The sequence below is a fragment of the Dermacentor albipictus genome, chromosome 2 (genome assembly GCF_038994185.2).
Source record: "Dermacentor albipictus isolate Rhodes 1998 colony chromosome 2, USDA_Dalb.pri_finalv2, whole genome shotgun sequence".
In the NCBI taxonomy this organism is placed as follows: Eukaryota; Metazoa; Arthropoda; class Arachnida; order Ixodida; family Ixodidae; genus Dermacentor; species Dermacentor albipictus.
Window position 1 is genome coordinate 128,803,866 of NC_091822.1, and position 23,873 is coordinate 128,827,738.

At 45.3% G+C, this 23,873-nt stretch overlaps 1 long non-coding RNA gene across 1 annotated transcript; it reads right to left on the minus strand.

The window, feature by feature from the left end:
* Positions 1-2,757: 2,757 nt before the first annotated feature.
* LOC135897404 (uncharacterized) lies at positions 2,758-17,022 on the minus strand. Its single transcript, XR_010563035.1, has 3 exons — positions 16,868-17,022; positions 12,048-12,093; positions 2,758-2,977 (listed from the first exon to the last, which is right to left on the minus strand). It is a non-coding gene; the product is annotated as an uncharacterized lncRNA (long non-coding RNA).
* Between the last annotated feature and the right edge of the window lie 6,851 nt (positions 17,023-23,873).

Below are 23,873 nucleotides of genomic sequence, written 5' to 3' on the forward strand. Positions count from 1 at the left end.
AGAGAGGAGATCCAGTTTGCTATCCTAGGCTGCGGAGAGAGGGAAGGGGAGGCGAAGTGACAGGAAAATAAAGATAGAGAAAGAAAGGGAGCACAGATATGCAATCATGATCTGTCACTATCACTGCATACAATCAGCGCACAACACAGTAGCTCCTTGTTCACTGTAAACATCAGGCTACAGCCACGTGGCCAAGTCTGTTGTCTTTAAAAACTGCAACAGAGCCCTCGTCGCCCTCCGCTGCGATGGCTTATGATGTCGGAATTGAAAATCTTCCTCTGTTAAAAATATTTGGTCACAGTGCGCTATCGCAATTGCAAGTGATAGTCCCTGTAAACTGTAGCGAGGACAGTCACGGAGAAGGTACTGAAAAATCTCCTCTTTACCACAGTCATCATACGACTCGTCGTTGGTCCATCCAATTCGGCAAGCGAAAGACTTTGCTAAGGCCACTCCTCGGCATACTCGCCAATGCAGGGTAGGTTGTCGTCGGCAGAGTCTAGCTGAGATACGAAAGCGGAGAAAAGAGCCCAGGTGGTACAGCCGGTTGCTTTGAAAATTTCGTGTGTTCCACATGGACAATGTGATATTCTGGGAGAGCATTCGAAGTTTTCTAGCAGAATCTGTCCTTCATAAACTGTGTCGACTCCTCTTTGTGGCCTTAGAGAGCTGATCGAGCAGCGCTTTCGGCGTGCTCGATGTACCTATGACACTGCAGGTACTTGGAAGTCACTGAAGTGTCCCGTGGTGTTCTTTATCAGCCAAGGTATAGACGGTTTCACCTGCGCCACAACAGCAGCGAGAGTCCGGCCCCAAGAAACTTCCGGTCACGGGCCTTACCATTCTACTACGTTGGAACACAAAGCGCATTTCTAAGTTATTTCGTTGTGCGGAAAGTCTATTTTTGAGTTTTGAGATAAAAGACATGCGAATTGCGCCTCAAGGCTAATATGTAAAATTTTCGCGTAGCTCACGTCAATATTCCCTTGTAAAATGGTTGCTATGAACAAAGGAAAAGTGCTAGAAATCGGCGGCCTCAGATTTTAACGCACTACTGCTACTCGATATCGAAGCCAATGCCTTTCTTGCTCGCTAACTTTAGCGAGCTACGTCAATGAGTCGTCCAGGGCCTATGCTTGTAAAATGAAAGGGTCCATAGATTAGTTCTCTAATTTCGAAGACAAGTTGTTCGTGTGGTCTGCGTCGCAATTTTGGTGTTGCGACCGCACTTTGTTTCATGATTCTTTCGCGGTGTTTCTCGCACTTATACCAAATATAGCAAGATACAACGACGAAACAGGAGGTGATTAGCAGCAAATGCTTAGGCATCATTTAGATGATTCCCACAGGAGATATTGCGTGTAATTTTTTACGTGATACACTCGCTTTATACACTCATCACGTGGCGCCACCTCCGCCTCATTGGCTGTGCCGTCAGGCTTCATTGCTTCAGAGTAACGGTAGATTTGACAGCACGACGCCTCTTGTCGTATTGCCGTTTCTTTTCCCTTTGCTGCTCCTCGTTTCACTCTGCTCCTTGGGAGTCCTAACTAGGCGTTGCCTACCACCCTTAGCAGTGCTGCAACAACAAATAATCAGTTGCTAGGCTGGTTCTCTTATATATAGTAAACTAGTGACGTCACTCGCCACCAGCTTGCCCAACAGTAATCTTTACTGGGAAACGTATGCTGGAAGCACTACGTGCTTACAATTCTTATCAGGAGTGCCTTATCATCACTGATATGGTTTGGGTGCTTGTTTTGTGCTTGTTCCTTATAGAAACTATTGCCGGGCTGCATGTTGTATGCGTGTGAGCAAAGAATTTATGCAATTTTTACTCCAATCGCTGTTGGTGTTTTTTAATCGCTGAAGGTTTTTTTTCCCGTGCGGACGCACCGCGATAAATCCTGACGAACTAGGGGGAGGCTAACAGCTTCGCTGTAAAACACGTGCCAAGTTCCTTGACAGTCAGGTAAGTGCGAAAATTAGGCAATTTTATTGGGATTGCTTTTACCACAAAGGCGTGAATATCAAAATGACTTGGAGTAGTAATTAGACCGGTAAGTACGTTAATTACACGAAACGTAACAAAACCAGCCAGATTCTTTAATGCAATACCTTGAGCCCGTCACCCGAGGTGTTCATAACTGTTTTCAGACATGCAGGAAAGTTGATGTGGCTAAGTTCTGCAGCCTAAAAAATTCCGGCCAATTTAGCGCATAGAGCCGAAACTGAAATACCTAAGCACGTAAGTGACACACCCGTAAAAAGCCGCCGATGGGTAACAGGACCGCTTATGCTCCACCGCCGGGCGAGCAGGGACTGTACGTCTTTATCAAGCTGTGATTTCGATCTCTTCATGCTCGCCTGACGGTGAGGTGCAAAGAGTCACTCAAGTGCACCTGCTAATGGTGTGCCAGTTTTCCCCATAAACAATTTAATTTTGATGTTTTTGTGTAAAATTGGCCGGAATTCATTCAGCTGCAGAACTTAGCAACATCAGAATTTTCTGTATCTGAAAGCAATTCTGAATTCCAGGGGCACCGGGCTTTAAGTTTTGCGTTATCTAGGATCAATTGAAAGCCTTCTGTCATATAGCTTATTAGTTTAATTTGAATACTTACTTATTTAGTTGATTCTCGAATTATTTCGAGATGTATTCTGGCGACGTAAAGCAATCCGGATGGTATTCCCTAAAGTTTGTAGGAATTTATAATACATTTACGTAAATACCGTACGATACGTTATGCCAGTCTATTGTTTGGTCATGAAAAGCTGGTCACTTGTATATTTATTGCAAAAGGAAGAGTAGTCTTATTTCTTCTTCAACTCCGGAGCATCGGAGGAACAGTGAGCGTTCCCAATGGCTTCATAGTTTCCAGCAAAATCCAGGTCCGTAATGCTTTCCGGTGGTCTTGTGGGCGCATTGGCATCCATCCGGGCAAGGAGTCCGGCTGTTATTCTGGTAAATGGTACACTGCATAGACAAGTAAAATATATAAAAAATGAAATACTTACGGCAAACAAAAGACAATGCTTGAACAACACACGGAATTTCCGGAAACAAAAATTGACTCCATGCAGTAAACTTTCCATGTGGCTGCGCCGAGGTATGCCATGAAAAAAAAATGTATGTAGCAGAAGAAAAAAGAAAGGAAAGAGGTACGCATTCCTGTTGGCACTTATTTTACCTCTGCTTCGGACCCGTAAGCAGCCCCTCAGCTAGGCAAGGGCCAATTTATTTGTGAGGCCTTCCCCCGCAAAACGACTACAATACACGAATACCGCTGTCCAACATTAGTGACTACAGGTATCAGGAAAGTAGTGACTACATGATTACATTGAGTGACTACATGTATCAGGAAAGTATCTACAGGTATCAGGAAAGTATCTAAATAGAGAGGGTGAGTCTCCTGCGAACCAAGTTGTTAAAGCTAATCACGCTTGTATGCAAAGCACATTTGTTGCGAAATAGCATGTAGGAACTGAGACGACGTAAACAGAAAATAAACCCAGAGCAGCGCGCAATTTTGATACAGATTACAATCATGAAATTTATGTGCACAACGTATACTCTAGGAACTAGAGACGCCATACCTTAATACCACAGAGCTATTCATTATTCAATATAAAACAACAAATGAAGAATAAGTGGTAGAGAGTGAGCGACTGTTGCATCCTTTTTATCAGGAGTAAATCTTTTGCCCGTTATAAGGAAACCACAGTTATCATATATATCATCGTGGAGAGTCGCAGAAGACTTGCGTAAAACTTAGGAACAAGTTGATTTGTTCAATGGGAGCAATGCACTAGGTAGACGAGCACCTCCACCCTGTGTTTTCTGGTCCACCTCACGTATCAACGATGTGGATGCAATGCAAATAATTTAGACGTAGAGGCTGAGTTCAGACAAGGACAACACAAGTATTTTCACGAGTGATCAAAGTGCAGCGATTGAAATAATTAAAAAGAAATCAACCAGAAGCAGCTACGATCAAAAAATCACCGTATGCGGAACACAAGGGATGAATTTCAGACGTCATATATGATTCTGCCTCTTAGAGAACGAATAAAGTGAAAGTTGGCGCTCTTGATGGCAACTCATATGACGCGATTTCTTTGCTCATTCCTGATAATTCCAAAATACTTCGCAATTTAGTGAAGAAAATGCGGCAGGAGCCAATCTCACGATGAATATCCACATTATTGCAATTGGCACGGAAGCAATGTTGTCTAAGAGCGTATGCTCGATGCACAATCTGGTCACATTGTGTTCGCTTCACTGTTTTCTCCCCACTCGAGTGATTTTAATGCCGACTTTTTTCGTTTCTGTGTAGCTGACTTCTCCCATTTTTTGCTGCCGACTTCATCAGTTCTTGCTTCTTGTTCTGCTTCTCTATCCGGACGCCTACCCAGTGGCGCAGACCAATTCTGCAGAGTTGGCCAAGAACGTTTTCATGCTTGTGTCACATGCACAGTTTCACGCGCCCAGCAAAGAAAGTTGTCCGGTGGGACACATAGCCAGCGGTATATGCCCAGTCGCATGTGTCCAGCGGCCCAAGTTGTCTGTTCGAGAACATATACAGTGGCACATGTCCAGTTGCCCATGACTAATAACCCGAGTTGTGCATATCCAATTCAACTGAAAATGTTTACTCCTTTTATACTTTCGTATTCTAAACCCCTGACTTGATACTTGTGCTCCAAACAACCGAAACATCTACGTTGACTAAGAGCCGTATAACGTAAGACTATTCCAATATGTTTTTATTCCAATCTCCTGATGTCAAATTTACGTAGCCGCCTACGCAAGCATCGGGCGGTAACCCGCAGGGTTGTCTGAAAAGACTAATCAAACGCTCTCCTCGTTCATAGGAGGTCTATTTTGTTTGCTTGAAAAACGAATAACATTGCGTGCACTGAGCGGCTTGTCTTATCTAATTGGCTCACAAGAGGCGAGGAGCATGCTCAAGTGGAGAGGGATTCGACGGGGCCGAGCCAGTGCACTGAATATCGATAACCGGATGAAGAGCGTGGTGCCGGCGCCTGCGATTGGTTCGCTCTCTCTTACTTAGCTTGCGGTGGCTCGTTGACGATCGCGGCGGCATGCAGCGGAAGCTTAAGAATGACGCTAAAACGGATCCTCAGCAAAGAAGAGTTGGCAGAACGAGGTCGTAAACGTGCCAAAAGTTCTAGAAAATGTTACACGGCCATGCAAAAAGTTTTTTACACGCAAATAAACCCATGCTCTCCGGCGGGGGCGAGTAGCCGATGCCGGAGCGATCGGTGGCGGCCACCTTTTATTCCTTTCAGAGCGGGGCAGCCTGCGGCTATTCGGAAGAAAATTCAGTTTTGTTCTGCATATGAATGCACCTTTAACGCCTACGCATTACTTTGACGCGGTAAGTCTTCGCGGTTTTGTGACGTCGCGTGAGAGGCAGGTGGACTGTGTGCAGACCAAAAACTTTTGAGCAATAGCAGAGAGCTGATGGACAAAAGGCGGCGAATCAGAAATAACTATTTTTCCTTTGTTCGGTCCGATCATGCATAATCAGTGTATAGACGTCATATCAGATAGGGAGCTATCGCGGTTTTCGTGACGTCGCGTGACAGACAGGTGACGTGGGGGTGGTTCCAAAAATTTTTCACCAATCGCGGTGGTCTGATTGCAGAATTGGAATCGAAAAGTTTGGAGTAGTTTTACGTTATAGCACCCTAACTATCCCGAACTGCCATTTGGTTGGAAATTATCATCTGCCCAATGGCGTCATTCTGCAAAGTAAGTAAGCTTTGTGAATTGCAAGCGTTAATTTTTTTTTAATGAAATGGCCCCCACCTTGCAGATTCTAGCTGAGCATATTTCTTTGAAAACAGAGTGCTAGGTGAATTTGATGCATTATTTTTTTGTCATAGTCAGCCTGCTTTAATTTTTTTACCCACCTTTCTTGTTATGGTTCGAAGTGACGGGTTCGATCCCAGGTGTCGCAGGCACATTTCGATGCGGGTGAAATGCAAATACACTCATGTACTTTGATTTTGATGAACCCCAGGTGGCCAAAATTATTCCGTAGTTATTCCCACTGTGGCTGGCCTTATAATCGTATAATGTTTTTGGCCCGTAAAACTTCATAATTAGTTTTAATTCTTTTTCATCTTCTTTGTTGTGGTCAGTATATCAAGGTTCAACCGTAGTTTGCCAAGTTTTTGCTCTTAGCTTTGATTAGTGGCTGTTATGCTTTCAGAAGCCCCACATTGGAGGAATTCGCCATGCAGAATCTGGTTTAGATGAAGATCGGCGGTGCCTTGTGCAGAGGTTTGAAGGTCAGCGCTTAGCTCAAGAAGGCTGTGAATATGATGTCGGTACTATAGGATTTTTTATTGCGCTATTTCGAAAAGAAGGACTGTGACTCACGGCAGCTTGTGGCAATCATTGAATGTCAAAAAATGATTCACCATGGTTGCCCTTGAGCCATTTTTCTGCTTAATGTCGTAGAACAGTAGATTTTCTGAAAGTCTCATTTATTCGTACGATGACGCCACAGAAAACTATCCACTGAACATGTTTAAGTAAAGCTTTCTCCCGATCTAACCAAGGAATTGCCCTTCCCCGGCAGGTACCAATAGGGTTCAGTGTTGTCACCAACCCGAATCAACAAAACTAATTTAGGGCCCGTACCCAGGGGGCCAAGATGGCGTTAAAGAGGTTACATATGGATGATATATGGAAATCGTGCGTCAATTTTACAAGCAATGCTAATCACTATACTAAATATTGAGCATAGATGTTCCGAAAGAGCATGCAAAAGATGCATCGTACAGAGAAGTGCACTTTGCGAGCAGTAAGTGAAACCAATATATCGTGTGCTTCATCTTCAAGGGCTAGAAAGGAACTAGACAACGGTTGTATGTATGTATGTTGTATGAAAATATATTCCAAGCTATATTAACACTCCGTTTAATTATTGAATCAGTATCAGTGTGTTTAGCTCTTCGTACTTTACTTAGCTAACACTTTTAAGCAGCACCTTCTTAGGTTTCTGACTCAGTAAAGTTCCACGGGTTGTTACTGTCTGATTATTATCTTCTGTCTGATTGCTTGCTGGTGTGCGCAGTTGCGACAGGTTAGTTCTTGCTGGGCACAAGGCTTGTAACGTAGATATTCTGTAGGTCGTAATAGCTTGTAGCAAATACGTATTATTGCTAGTCACTCGCTTACTGTGCGGACCGTTACGAGACGTTCAGCTTCGGGCAGTAGTGTGCTGTCGGTGTAGTCACCGTCATCCATGCTTCGGCGCATTGGTTCAAGTGTGCGCCCACTCACTTATTCTTGATACGTTGGTGATAGAGCGGTTGTAAGCTTGCGTCAGAGTTGGGGTGGATGTGTGCAGAACACGTGCGAGAAACTTACTTATGCCAAGAAGCAGCGCTACTCCCTTTGTCACCGCACAACGAGTGGTGCTCAATCACGCAGACATTTCGATGCTGAAGTAATTTTCATGGAAGTTAGCGCTACAAGGCTGGCGAGTGAGTGAACTCTGTTTATCCTCGAGTGAAGCCGTGCACCGCGAAGACCCGGAAACACAGGCACTACTTATGTAGCAGTGGTGCGTGAACTTGGGCACACAGATTTGTTCCGTTCATTAATATGCCCGTCACAAATGTTGCAGCCACCTACTACACACATCTTCCCTCCACCGCTCCAGTTTTTCAGCGTGACTGGAACACAGCACGTTAGCGAAAACCCAGTTTTATTTCGAAAGCTGATCGCACAGAAGTAGGGCAGAAGAGGTAATGGTTTTGTACTCGTGCGCTTTCGCTGAGGCAACGTGCGGCGCACCGCCGAAAGCGCCACCTCGTTTCGCTAGAGCAGAGTGCTTCACGAAAAGGGTCAATATAGCTTTGCTGTGTGCAGGCGTCCCTCTTGGAAGAATCCAGCCTTTAGAGCAATGACCGAGCTCTGTGGCCCAGCAAGGCCGATTCCTCGCAGTGAGGACAGGCCAGGACTTATCCATAGCAGATGGTGTGCTGTAGCTGGCACACCCGTGTCGAAAGTTCCACAGGTTGGGTCAAGCGACTTGTCAACGTATTGGGCTTTGAAAGCAGGCATGACTGCCGTGCCGGTGGGCAGACGGCGGAGTGCTACGCGTTCCCGGCGTGGACGCATAGGAGGGAGGAGGTCATGTCATTCGGGCCAAAGTTCTTGTAGAGAAAACTTTCTATGCTGTCGGAGCTGCAGGTGAGCATTGACAGGGTCCACATGTTCTGCTGATCGGGCTGCAGCGGAAGCGGGGCAAGGAGAATGAGGGGTTGTAAATTTGCTCCCCGCGCTAGCACATTCGCTCGCACATCCTCTGCTGCGCCCATACGACTCGGTGTCGAATGAATGCGCAGCTCAGTTCACTTGTGCCGCAGAACTACAGCTTCGTCTTGGAAGGCGGATGCCAGAGGGTGTGCGTCACTCTTGCTTAGTTCACGCGAGGCGTCTTACGCATCCATGTTTACTACCTGTAGAGGGCTGCGATGCTCGAGGGAACCATTTCTGGCTACTTGGACAACCTCCAAAATCGCTTGTAGCTCTGCACCTGTCAAACTTAATAGTGTGCTATGAGTAGTTCTTGCCGCATTGCCGTATTGCCACCGTCGCTATTCATCCAGGCTGTACTGACGCCACTCTGTGAAACAGCGGCATCGCTGTTATTGCGTTGAACGTATAATCGCTAAGAATGGCTCTGCGATGATGTTAAAGCCTCCAACTTTGTTCATTTCCTCCACTTGGTTGGAAGGAGGTTAACAATAGCCGCCATCACGGGCAGCCGTGGCGCCGAAGGTGTTGGGAGAAAACAAACTTGTGGATTCCGATCGACCTGGGCGAGTATTCTTCGTCCTGAAGACGTAGCGGCTAGCCGCAGCATCTGAGCACATCCTGCGCCCTCACCCAGTTCAAGTGTGTCAATTTGTGCCTCCGAGGAAAGCACGCGGTTTGGAATGTGCTTCGGTAAACCATAGGCCATACGTATACTTTGACGATGAGCTGCTTCGAAGCAACAGCGCATCATTGCCGTGGTTCGCGTGTAAGGGAAGCAGTACTGAATTCTATATGTGATGAGGTTTTCCATGATAACGAGGGTGTCTTCTCTGAGGCTCCACTTACGGCAGGTGAGTCTTTGGAGGATCCCTTCTCTTGCTCGGCAGTTGCTCACTGTGTCGTGAAGGCACGCTGTGTGGTTGCCTGTGTTCAATATGATCATTCGTAGGATTTACTTTTACTCGTACTTTTTCTATCAGGCTTCCTTGTATTTACGGCACATTCATTATGACTGCTACTTCTCCCCTTGCCATTATTGGACCAATCACAATATACTGCGATTTTGTCGGGGAAGGAGAGATCTGGAGTGCTGAAAGATGACACTGTATTGCATGTAGAGCTGCTTGGATGACATCTTGCTGCACACCAAGTGACCCTCTCGTAGCCCGATAGTCTGCGTATGTTGAATGAGGCAACCTTTCTATTATTGCGAGATGATACGAGAGACGATGCGTGGCTATGTTAAAAAGAACAAGCGACAACACTGAGCCTTGCGGAAGGCCACATATGATGTAATAAAGCAGCGGGAATCGATCTCATATCTGGACTCGAGAGTGCGGTGTATATATATATATATATATATATATATATATATATATATATATATATATATATATATATATATATATATATATATATATATATTAATAAGATACCGTAGTGTAAAAACATCCTGCCACCGTCGAGGAGTTACACTGAGTCCTTCAATCTCCCATGCATTAAAATAACTACAGTGACGAAGAATGCACCGGCAAACAAGTTGTCATAGGACAGACATACGGAAATACGGAAAGCTTTATATTCGTAAGTTCTTAGGTGGAACCAACCACAACTTGTTGGCGGATCAGCGATGCAATCAGCCGTTTCCATGTCATTGCCAGCTTCGTCGATAAGCGCACTAAGCCTTTGTGACTGACTCTTTGTAACGAATTAAATACTCGTATAGCGTCATTGGTGGAGCGTTAGAATTACAGAATGTGTGCCAAGGGAAGGGACATGAAGTCGAGGACGGCTGAAAATAAGGGTGGGTGGTGAAATGAGTAAAATTGCAGATGCAAATTGGAAACAGCTACTGCGAGACAGGGATAATTGGAGTTCGCTAGAAGAGGCATTCGTCATGCAGTGGACATAAAACTAGGTTGGTGATGATAATGATGGTGATGTGGATAGTGGTACCGATAGTAGCTTATATGGGGAAGCAGACTTCGTCACATCGAATGAAGACTGGTATCAGACGATGGATGTGCAGTGTTTGCAATTTGCGCCACTATTTTGGCCTTCGTTGCTGGTGAACCAACTTCGATTTCCCACTCACGTCAGATTTCATCCGACACGCCGATTATCATATCGTATTTGCGCTTGAGAAGGGCGCCGTGCTCACTGAACATCTGCTGTACGAAAATGCCTTGCTTCCAGCTCACCGCTAGCTCGCCGGTGCTAAAGTTCGCTGCTAAAGCATTTCAGCTTAACATTGTGGCTACCTTTGGTGGTTACATTACGGACGAATGAGTCGGCGATACCTACCAGGGAATAAGCAACCAAGTTCCGAACTCTGTCAGGTACTTCGATGGTAATTGTACCTGTGATAGAGCGAGCGCTAGTTCACGGCCGCTTCAAAGAATATATATTTTGCATTTTAGTTATGAAAATCTAATTTCAATCAGGCAAGAAAGTTATGAAGTTTTAACGCAAGGATGTTCTGAAAAATTTTGCAAATATCGTGATTTAACCTATAGCACGCCTTGCTCTCCCATACTTTGCATCTTGCCAGCGCTCTATCTTTACATCTTCTTCTTTGCCCCTCTTTAATACAGCAAAATTAAGACAGCAATTAGATTGGCGTGCCTAATGCCTAAAAAAAGTATTGATGTGGCACACAAAAACTTGAAAGCTATAAGCACGTGAATAGATTAACTCTTGATGATCAGTTGCTGTTACGCAGTAAGACCTTGCTAGCTACGCAAGTAGCGGACAGGAGACAGAGGGATGCTAGACTTACTTTACCACCGACTGCGGTAGCTCAGCGGCTGTAGCGCTGTGCTCTGGTCACGGGGTCTCACATTAAATTCCTGGCCGCTGCGGCAGCATTCCTACATATGGACGCTATAAAACAACACTCGTGTGCTTGAATATCGGGGCACATTGCTAGTCTGAACTGATCAGGAGACACCAAGACGGTATCCCTCATAGGTATGTTCATAAGCCCGCATGCTCCATAGTGCCATTTTGCCTGTTTTACAGCGAAGCGTTCTATCACTAGGGTTCCGGGATTTCTTCGAGGCGTAACGTCGACAGAAAACAAAGGTGGGCCGATTTCGGCAACAGTTAAGGGCAGAACAATAGTTCATATAGCAAGTAAGCAAGCGAGTTCATACCACCGTAAGCAAAGCCCCGTAAGGCAAAGGCTACACGCATTCAGGAAAGTGAACAGTGCATACATTCTTTGGAATCACGGATGCAACGTACCGAACAGCATACGTTTCAATAAAGAACAAGCTCGAAACAAGCATCCGAAGCACATAATTGAAGTTAAGGCGCTCTTGATAACAATGCGAAGCATGTAGCGCTCCCCTAATACACTTCCCGGTAAAAGTTACCGTTGGCAAGCTGCCGTGGGGATGACAGCTTGCGACGTGGGTAGTGACGTCTCCAGCCTTTTGTATGTAAATAACCAGCCTAGCAATTGATTTTAATGCCGTCGCAGCACCGCTTTCGGTGGTGACATGCTGTCAAAATTACCATTACTTCCATTACTACGATTACTCTAAAATAGCATTACTACCATTACTCTAAAGACATAAAGCATTGCACACCCCCCTCAGCAGTTTTAGTGGGGCTTTTGAACAGCTTCGTTGCACATCTACTTTCATATGGTGGGGATGCCGAGTCAACTTTTTCTCTGGGCACGACTTTTCTGTAGACGACGCTTGGAAGTAACAGAAATATATAAAAAAATGCTTACTGGCTGGTTGCAGTGCTGCAGAAGCTGGCTGTGGGTGTGCCTGTACCTGTGGGAAAAACAATAGTCAATAGGCACCCGTTAAAAGGAGGCTGGTTAAGCGAAATTTTCGGCTATTGGGAACAATGCGTGAAGATTTGGTTGAGTTCACATGGAGCCAATTCGAAAAAGTCAGTTTAACACGTACCACTCATTCGGATAAGCAGCACCTCTGCTTTCTTCACTGACGGTTGCTACTCGGCTCAGCGAGAGGCACAGATTGGTTGAGTTGGAACGAAGCAATTCTGCTAATCACCGGAAAACCATATGGTGCATGCTTCTGTGAACGTGCACCATGAACATGTTTCTGTGAGCATGCACCGTAGCTGTGAACAGGTACGCCAGCGTCAAGGATGACGTTGAAACATACACGGCTGACAACGTGGAAATCATAATTAAAGGGACACTAAAGTGAAACAGCGCATTAGCTTAGATCTATAAAGTATCCTTGAACAACTCTAAGTTCATTGATTTCCATGTCGGTTGATTATTAGAAGAAAGAATGACGGTCAAAGTTTCATTTATTCAATGTCACTCCGAAACCGCAGGATTGCTTGTCAGTCTTACGTTGTAGATTGCAAATTATTCTTTCGCATTTCGGCCGTTGTTGCCAAGCTTTAGTTTTTGATACTTTCCAGATTCACTCTTTGGCTTCTTTATAAAGCAATGCACACTCAATCTTTACCGATAGAAGCTTAACTAGGCTAAGCCAGACGACATCAACATCTGTGACGTCACGGCGGGCGGGTGCGCCAACTTGAAGGCGGCGTCGGCACCCGTAGTTCATGTTCGCGCTTTTTCATGCTATAGAAATTATATCGACACCGCAGGTGCACTTCTGCCGTCGCCGCCGGCGTCGCTGTGATGTTCCGTGTGAAGCCCAAGGGTGATAACATCGTCGTCGCGCGCCGTATTTTGCATGTGCGAATTAAAGCGTGCGACGGTGAGAGGACGATGGCGGCTTAATCTCTCGAATGCAAGGGAGGAAAGTGAGGAGTAAGCGCGCTGCCTTCCGTCGCTAATAAGGCGCCAAGGGCAGGAGGCGGGGTGTTCAACTCCGGCGGCTGTATCGAATGTCGCGGCCGCGCGCAGTCGCGCCGGTCCTATCTTGAAAGCGATCTGCGATGAGTACAGAGTCTACCTTCGCCGGGCGCTCATAGCTTAGTGTGCGCTGTGTTCTCGCCGCTAATAGTTTGCGTTGACGCGCTAGGCAGCACGAAGGTCAATTCGCTCGCTGCTGCTGCCGATTTTCCTAACGGCAGCGTTTACACAGCTAGTGTCCGGGCTCGTCGAGTGAGATGTGCCAATGTTTTCCTGTGTGCTGGTGAGACCATGCTTGGTAATTTATTTATTAAGCGAATGTTTAGGATATTATACGGTCAATAAAGCTACTATTCTTACTTTGTGTGGCTTTCTAATTATTTGCTATAGCAATCGATACTTCGCCTTTCGAGCGAAACTGCGACTTTCGTGTGTCACAGCACCGGCAAGCATCGATAACTCAACTACTTAAAAGGACAATACAATGAGGAATACCTTCCACTGCATTAGCGAATTGCCATTCTACATTGTGCTAAAAGTCGCTCATACCACGGGGCTTGGTAAGCCACAAGAGGTTCAAAAACTAAACACGGGTGGCAAGACCACCTTGAAGTTCTTGCACCAGCTTTCTATCACGTCAAGAATTTTGAAGGTGTCTGTTCGTGCCTAGTCAATTTTTTTATCACTAATTATGAAAGATGCACTAATCTAAAAGAGCCAATGAGGGAACTTGCCAAGCAATAAAAGCTTGTGCCAAGTTGCTGTGAACCAAACATGAAAAAATATTTCGAATCTATGATGCCACGTTGATGAACCGGCGTTAGGTGCTCGAGGCGAAATTAAAGAGAAATGTACCTGAGCATAATTTTCTGTCTGAGTAATATACCCATTAGAACATTGTTCGCGAGAGTATTTGTGAAAGAATGCTTTGTTAGTACAGAGTTATTCAGGGTTTATATTTATTGTCCGTTAAACATGCCTAAAGCAATGCTTTGTTTACCGGAAAGCCAAGAAAAGTATAATATAATGTCTGTTATTTAGTTTTATTACTGCTTAATTTGCTATTTTGTGTCGTGGATTTGTGTGCATCAGGCATTGCAGATTCATAGTACTGCGGAACACTTCTGTTAAGATTAACTTCTGATAAGACGACCATATTTTCACAGTCTCTTCGAGTTAGTCTTAACGGGAGTCTACTGTGTGCGCTGACAAACAGTTAAACTTTATATTTGACATACACTTTGTTTATAGTCTATATGATTGCCGCACGACAGTATTGTGCAGAAAACCATCACGGTTGCTTTAGAACCAGTAGTGTCGGATGGCCTGTTCCGGGGAGAACGGAGGTGTGGTGTCATGCGAGTCAAAGGTGAATGAATATAAAAAGTCGTAGGAAAAATAGGGCTTAGGAAGGCGCTTTTTTCTGACAAGTTGATTTCAAACGAAAAAGCTAAAATAATGGTGAAAAATTATTGTCGGAAAAAGCCAAGGATAACAGCGTAATCTCAATCACCGACCTGATTGTTGTTTCAACATGCAAGTCTTGAGTTCAGCGCTTGTCCAGTGCAGTGTGTCTATGGCTTCGTCTCTTTAGCACTATGATTTTTTTTTACTTTGTTTGGAAAAATAGTCGCTACCAGGAAATCCGGCAGGACCGCTTTCACGATGAATGTCGACGCTAACGCGATTAGCATTGAAGCAAAGTAGCGGCACACCGTATTTCCAGTGCCAAAACGTGTATGCAGCCGGGCTCACTCGCGCTTCTTACTGCACACGCTACGCCGTATCCTCCTTTACTTTTCCTCTTTCTTTTGTGCTCTTCTTCCCCCCCTTTTTTGTAACATTTTTAAATAATATATTTGATTACCCTTACCCCCTTCCCCCAGCACAGGGTATCCAGCCAGTCTGAGAACTGGCTAACCTCCCTGTCTTTCTGTCTATTCCTCTTTGCTCCTCCTCATTGAAAACCGACAAACACATAGTGGAACATACCCCGTGACCTAAGCTTGTATCAAAGTCGTTCATTGAAAAGCGACACAGAGCGAGTTACGCATATCCAGTGTGCTCCAAGTCGCCGACAAGGGGGTTCGTTGGAGAACAGTAATACGGAGTGTCAGATTCTCAATGCAGCTTCCTCTGTGGCCTATGTCAGAGTCAAAGAGATTCATTGAATAGCAGCACATAGGTACACGTTGCCACATACCCAGTGACCCAAGTTGGTCCGACGGTTGCTTTTGTACCCTTTTTCCCCGGCACAGCAGACCGCGAACAGTCGCAGTCACAACGCTGGCGGGATGGAGGTGCGCAAACAGAGGGGAGTGAACGCTTCTTGCTGCCAGTCACTTCAATGCGTCCCCAAAACTTGAGATTATGATACCTTCAGTACTAGGTGCGCGAGAAGATAGCGCATGTCAAGCCAATACCCACCTCTGGCCACCCGAAATGGATATCAACCGCCGTGTATTGCCTACAAGATAGGGCGCAGTAGCCGCATATTCGCTCAGCCGAGAAAGCAGTGCCATGTGCAGCCACGGCTGGTCTAGAGGAGGAGGGGGCCTACGCTCACCTTCAACAAGATGGCAAAGAGATCGGCAGTAGGGTAATGTGAGAAAGCTATCAGTGGGTTTAAAAAATAATCTAGGAAGGTTTCTGTCCGAATTTCTTGTTAGGGCAATGGGCCACGCATCCAGGGCCAACATTTTTGCGGAACTATTAACCCGATTCACAGCATTAAGGAGCATGGCTGAACAATTAATATCGTTGAAGCTATGTATATTAGTACTTCATCAGAAGTACTAATCAGAAGTACTTTCTGCCATCAAGCTACATGGAAGCTGTAACATCGTGAACGAAATGTTATTACTGTGGCAGCTACACTTCTTAAGCCTTTAAGGGAATCATTGCTATTTCTCCCTATCAAGGCCACTGGTTATAAATTGGCTAAATTACAACTATAAAATTCTGAAGTAAACTAGTGACAAAAAGAAAGCACGAGTAGATACTTGGGGTCACCGGGTTTTTAAGATGAAACTATAGTTCAATAAACAATGATGCAGAATTTACGTACAAGCGGAGAAAACAGAAACGTTTAAGTTAGGTGCGGAAGAAAGCAAGGCAAACTTAGTAAAATGTAAGAAAACAATTTTTCGAGATTACCTTAAAGCAAAATGTGAAGAATAAAGGCAAAGGCGTGGAAAATAACCCATTAAGCATCAATGTCGTAACTGCTCAAAAGTGCGGAAGCACGCTCAGTAAAGCAATGAGATTAGGCGCAGATGCATAACAAAGTCAGAGTCGCTGCATGAACGTTTGAGATGTGAAGGAGCCTCTTGGTGCAAACTGTTGTACATTGACAGCAGAATTTGCGTATATGTACAGTAAGCAGAGTAATGAAAGCCGGGAACAACGAATACATTTCTGTTGTTGCAAATGTAGGGGCAGCACCAGTAAAAAAACGTAAAAAAGATGATAGTTAGTGTCTCTCAGATATTGAATTGTCCATACGAAAAACAAGCCATGTGGCTCAACACAAGCCAAAAGTGGCTCAACTTCTTACAGAAATCGCAAGAAACGCAAGTAACTTAACGCCTCACTCAGCGCTGTGGGGTACATGCGCACGATGAGGGAACGGAATAACTTCAGAACGAGAAGGGAATCCTGCAGATAGCTACCATTAAAAAAAATGCATGCACATTTCCTATTTTCAGATCTAACTACGCAACATTAGTTGCACCTTGACTTACATAATTGCCAGTGTCACTATAACGAAGATGAAGGGCAATGCCTTGAACACAGACATTGTACGGCCAATAGCGGCGAGTCTTCTGTAGTGCTGAGGTAGAGTTCCAGCTGGAAATTCAATGGTCAATAAGGTAAGGATGGCATTTGAGTCCGGTGCGTCTGCGATGGGCATTTATAGAGCGCCGCACCAAGAATATAATGTCACAGCAACCAGTTATTGTCCTTGCAGGCTGTTGACAATAGGTGCCCGCCTGAAGCTCCGAAGATAAAGTAGTGGCCTGAAATATTTTATAATCTGGGCATTGTTTAGGCAGCAGGCTTCGAGGGCTTTTCGTATGAAAGTCATACGATATCATGCTTTACCTACAGTATCAAATGAATCATTTACATAAATGAACTCAATATTTTAACACAGGTATAACTGCAGTGCAGACGTGAACGCAGGCACCGTGTATTTTCGCTGCAAATAGTAAAATAAATAATTGGACTCTGGAGCAAAGCCCGAATAAATTCTGACTGCTAGGTATAATGGAGGAAAGCTTTCACATGGAGTGCGATGGCCAAATGGTAAAAGAATGAAAACGAAGTGTCCTTGTGAGATATTTGTTTGCATCACATAAAACACTGTAATTCGGTGAAGTCACTTCAAAGTACCTTGAACAACTGAACAGCCCCTTGAAAAATGATAGTCCTGGGGCCCTATAACGTAAAACTATTCCAATATGTTTCTATTCCAATTTCCTGACGTCAAATTTGCGTAACCACCGACGCAAGCACCGGGCGGTCACCCATAGGGTTGTCTGAACAGACCAATCAAACGCTCTCCTCGTTCATAGGACGTCCCTTTTGTTTGCTTGAAAAACGAATAACATTGCCTACACTGAGCGGCTTGTTGTATCTAATTGGCTCACAAGAAGCGAGGAGAACGCTCAAGTGGAGAGGGATTCGATGGGGCCGAGCCACTGCACTGAAAACCGATAACCGGATGAAGAGGGTGGTGCTGGCGTCTCCGATTGGTCGGCTTTCCCTTACTTAGCTTGTGGTGGCTGGTCGAAAATCGCGGCGGCATGCAACGGAAGCTTAAGAATGACGCTAAAATTGACCCTCAGCAAAGAAGAGTTGGCAGAATGAGGTAGTAAACGTGCCGAAAGTGCTTGAAAACGTTACACGGTCACGCAAGAAGTTTTATTATACGCAAATACACCCATGCTCTCCGGCAGGTGCGAGTAGCCAGCGTCTCAGCGATCGGCGGCAGCTATCTTTTATTCCTTTCGGAACGGGGCAGCCTGCGGCTATTCCGAAAAAAATTCAGTTTTGTTCGGCATATTAATGCATCTTTATTGCGTACACGTCACTTTGACGCGGTGAGTTCGTGCGGTTTTGTGACGTCGCGTGACAGGCAGGTGAAGTGGGTGCAGCCCGAAAACTTTTCACCAATAGCCGAGGGCTAATGGCGAAAAGGGGTCGAATCAGAAATAACTGTTTTCTTTTTTCTGTCAAATCATGCATAATCAGTGTGCACACATCATATCAGATGGGGAGGTATTGCGATTTTTGTAACGTCGCGTGACAGACAGGTGAAGTGGAGGGTGGTCGAAAAAAGTTTTTGACCAATCGCGGAGGGCTGATAGCAGAATTGGAATAGAAAAGTTTGGAATAGTTTTACGTTATAGCGCCCCTGGTCGTTTGTTGCGCATCACAAAAGCATTGCTTAAGAACATTAAACAAAAATTGAGCTGCTAACAACACAGGGGATAAAAAATTGCAATGTGTACGTTGGTAGGGCCATATATAATGTTTTCTGCATTAGCTGCAGATTGTTTTATAGTACATATATGTTTACGAACTTCAATTATCGACGGTAATAATACCTGGATTGTCGAATATGTTCAATATGATTTGTACGTGCTCAGACCAGAACATTAGTTGCACCAAGAGCTTTTTTTTTCTAGCACGTGTTTTCCCCCACACGGCATCATTATTATATATTTTTTTATTAACTGCGCATAAGGAGATGTTCTTTCCTATTAGATGCCTCCACCTACGGGTATTCTCTTAATGCACCGATGAGCTGAAAAAAATCTCCTTACAAAGAACAGCAAAAGTACTGTTGTGGCAACAGTTCTGAAGTCCACATACGCAGAGTGAAAACAAGTGTATATGAGCACTTCACAAACGTTAGGGGGTTCATGTTGGCTCACGCCCAACGGCCTTCGTTGGGGAAAAACGGAGCGCACGAAAGCACACACAAAAGAAGCACATAATTGCGATAATATGAGCGAATATGTGAAAAACGTATATATGAAGTTGTTGAAAAAGTAAGTCACCGTGGCAAATACGTCTCCACCAAAGTTACAGTAACTAAATTTATTACCTTTTAGATAGTAACGATTGTTGAACAACTTGTACGAACGTACATGCTGCGCTGTGTTGCAATCATTCTGATGGTCATGCAAGCGGTATTTTAGCTACTGACACTGGTCCATTACACAGAGCAGGTTTCTTCTCAAAAAGCTTCTTACCACGAGTAACATGATCCTTCCGAATCTAAGGGCACATGTTTTATGTCTTCTCCAGCCTCCTCACAAGAGCACATAGCACTGTCAGTCTTTTTGTCTTGTACAAGAAACATTTAGCATAGACTGTACCTATTCGAAGCCTAGGAGTTGTTTCTCTGGAGCGGCTTGTTTTTGAAGGTATGGTGAATTGCATGCTATGGTTTTGCGCATATAATGTGCAGCTTTCTGCATCATTTGTGAAGCAAGTTTCTCTGGACATTCGACCACAGAGCTTGATTAAAGTACAAAGCGTATCACTCACCGCTTGGGGCAGTAGCGTTAGTGCTGCATTATGGCGGGCTTCGCGCGTTATGTCACCTACAGTAACGCTTCCTGTGATTAGCAAAGACTTGGTACCCACTGGAACACGATATAATGTAGAAGACCCTCTGCTGTAGCGCAAGCCTTTTGTATTTCGTATAATATTGCACTGTTTAGTTTCCCCAAGCTGATATTCACTATTCAGGATAGTGGAGCTTCCATATCACTCAGAATTAGGCATCGAAATTATCCTGTATGAACATATGAAGCGTAATTCGGGAAGTATAGCAAGGAGCTTTGTCGTCGTAGATGTTTAATAACACTGTGCGAAGGTTCTTCGTGTATAATACGGTGGTACAAGGGACACCGATGCATAGCTCCCATTCTTACACGAATGATCCGAGAAGACTTGAATACGGTTCCTGTATGCAGTGTAGAGGTGTGACAAGGTTACCCGTCTGATCGTAATTACTGACATGTCGCACATGTGAGCTAGGGAATGGAAGTGATGATTTTTGTAATTTGGAGTAGCCACTGAGGTACGATACATATGTTGGCCAGTATTCATGAACAGATTTCGGTACTGAACTATTATCTCATACCTGAGAGCCCCATCTCGATCGTGATTGACTTTACAAAGAGAATGATTGGCATGCAGAGTTGCTAAACAAAAGTGGTGACATGTTCTGGCAAATCTTAGCGTCTGAAAAGCGAACCGGTGAGAGTCGGCAATAACCAACGCTCTTCCAGATGCCCGGGGTCCCCTCATGAATATTCGGAGGCTTCTTGAGAATAGTCATTGATGTGTCTCTTTTAGGGTTCGACATTGCCTGTAAAGCACAGGAGCCTAACAGGCTATCCTTTCGTCTAATAATGACCTAGTGAACACATATTAAGGCTGGTGTCGTCGCACCTTGATTCTAGCAAAGCAGCAAACGAATTTTATAATGTAAGCGAATTCACTTTCTCCTCTAGTGTTTTTACGCGCGGAACCCATGACAGCCGCCTGTAAAAAACAGTGCTCAGACATTTCTGTAGACGCACAAGCACCCGGAGCTGAAAGTCATGTTCTAAACAGAAGTACTTGCAAAAGGAAGAGGAGCAGTTTCTCTTTATTTGAAAGGCCCATGCCTTTACTTATTAATACCTCATTAAGAAACTCTAGCCCTCTTGTAGGCCCTGCTGAATTTCAGCGAGTACTGAGGCCAGATGCTAAATGCACAAGTCGTCTGGGCTAAGAGAATAGCGCAAGTTAGGCAATATATGGGCCAACTCAGCCATTACATTGTTAGAAAGAAATGGACTGAGAAGTACATTTCCTTGCAGAACACTTTTCCTTACTTGTTCCTTGCTATTTTAATCAGACTTTCTATAAAGATTTTACTGTCCCTTTAGAGCTCAGCGATCCATCTAAGTGTTCGACCTGTCATACATATTGTGTCACATTCTCACTTCGCTTGAACATACACTCCCCCACCAGGACAGGAATTGGCCTCCCTGGTGCAGTATTCGGCTACTACCTTCCACATGACTCTTACAACTAACCCATGGCTTTCAGTCCCCAGTGGCTGCGGAGCACCTTACCAAGCAGGCGGTTAGACCTGTGACGCGGCCGAGGGTGCTAAGAATCTCTGGACCTGGACAGGTCGCCAGTGAAAACTGCACCTGGAAACATCTAACACACGAGCCCTCTCGAGTGACGCTAGCTTAGCAGGACTCGTTGAGGAATTATGAGCTATTGCGTGGAAGTTTATTGGCTTTAGGGACGTTAGAAGAACTGGAGAGGCTTATACAGTGCTGTCTAATGGCCACCTCCTTCGCTGCAGAGGACTTCGACATAAGAGAGAAAACGGGGCAAGATTCCTAATTCATAACGACATAGCGGGCAACGTTGACGAATTCTACAGCAATAATGACAGGGTAGCAGGAGTCGTTATAAACCTGAATAAGGGGTGTAGAATAAAAGTAGTACAAGCCTACACTTCAACCTGCAGCCACGATGATCGAGAAATAGAACAGTTTTACGAAATGTTGGCTTAGCGATGGGAAAAGTGCAAAGTCAGTATACTTTAGTCATGGGTGGGTTCAATGAAAAACTGGGGAAAAGCAGGCTGGTGAACAAGCATTTGGCAGCTATGGCAGCGATTTTAGGAACACTAAAGATGTGGGTAGAATTCGCGGAAAAGAATAGGCTCCGAATAACGAATACTTTCTTCAGAAAGCGTAGCCACAGAAAGCGTACGTGGAAAAGCCCTAATAGAGAAACAAGTTCATACTCTCTGCCGATCCCAGCATAGTGCAGCATGTAGAAGTGTTAGGTAGGGTAAATTGCAGTGATCATAGGTTAGTTAGGTCTAGAATTTCCCTCAATATTAAGAAAGCAGGAGTAAAATTAGTCAAGAAGAAGCAGGACAGCCTACACGCAGTAAAGGTAAAAGCAAACCAAGATATCTTAGTGCTCATCCAGTCTGGGAAGAAGGATGACCAGCGAAGCTGTGTATGTGGACCCCTTACTGGCGAAGTGCACCTCCGCCGCGGGTCGGCCCGGCATTGCACCATTTTCGGGATCGGCCCACGTATGGGGAGTGCTTCGCGCATGCTTCACCTCTGCCGCGGGTCGGGCCGGTATTGCACTTTCTCCGAGATCGGCCCACTATGGGGAGTTTTTTTCTTACAACGACGCGAAAATTTTCTTGGACAGTAGACGTATACAGCTTCTCTGTGAAAGTAGGCCAAGCAGAACAAACATGCACCTTTAGAACAGAGATATGATGACATAGAGGCACTGAACGAAACCGTGACTAGGCTGGCTTCAGAAGCTGCAGTTGAAGTGGGAGGTAAGGCTCCAAGAAAACTCGCAGGTAAGCACTCCTAAGCAACAAAGGAAGTTATAAAGAAACGACAAAGCATGAAAGTGTCCAACACATGAGATCAGAAAGACTTCACGGAACTGTCAAAACTAATCTACAAGGAGAAAGTGATGGATACTCGAAATAATAACTTGAGAAAGACTGAAGAAGCCGTAAAATTGGACGCAGTCTGAAATGAGTGAGAAAGATACTTGGCATAGGACAAACCAAGATGTATGCACTAAAAGATAAGCAGGGAAATATCATAAGTCTAAAGGTGTTTATTTGGCAGAGCTCGGGAGAAGCGCAACGTCGACGGGCAGGGCAGTCACAGCTTCCAAACACGAGAGCCATTGCTGAGCAGGAGCGCTCGACCCACTAGCGTTTAGAGCCAGTAGCAAAAATAACAGTAACAGTAACAGTAACAAAAATAGCTGTGGAGCGCTGTTTGACGTTCACAGTCGCAAAAGGCAGCAGTAGACGCTTTCGAGTGTAAAAGCGGCCTGATGGAGAAAGTAGTGCGATGGCGTCAGAGAGGCTGCTGCATTGCATTGATACAATCACTGATGAGTTGGGAGGAACATTGGTGTCGTGCCTGACGAGTAGTTTGTTTGCAAAAGAAGCATTATCGGCAAGCGTCATATGTGCGATCGGCGACAGTTCTAGTTCAGCCCGTGCGCAATGAATGACGGCATCGTGGCGGGCGAGAAAGTCCCACCCCAGGATAACTTCGTGGGAGCACGAGGAAATCACAATAAATTCGACGGCGTATACAACGTCCTCGATGAGAACACGAGCGGTGCACGCCGCAATCGGGTGAATACGCTGTGCGCCTGCTATGCGGGGGGCGAATCCAGCAATGGGCGTCGTAACCTTTCGAAGGAAGCGACAAAGCTTTGCGTCCATAACTGATACAGCGGCTCCGGTATCCACGAGGGCATATGTGCGCACACCGTCCACTAACACGTCTATCACATTGGTCGGGCTACGTTGAGGACTTCCGCGTTTCGACAGCGTCGCAGCCCTTGCCTCATGGAGTGCGACAATTAGTTTTCCTCATCCCGAGCTTCGGGACGAGGCCGCATCGGTGATGGGGAGCGTCGGCGTGGAGAAGTTGAGCGGCGGATGTTGGCGGACCGGCGGAATGGTGGTGACGCAGCCCGAGGTTCGTCGTCGTAATAAGGGCGCGGAGAACCCACCATAGAACTTGCCCCATAAGGTGTAGCGCTAGGCGACTGCACGCGACTACAGTAGCGTGCGACGTGGCCTGCATAGCCGCACGCAAAACATATTGGTCGATTGTCCGCTGCACGCCACCGAGTCGTTGCGGCAGGTCCCAT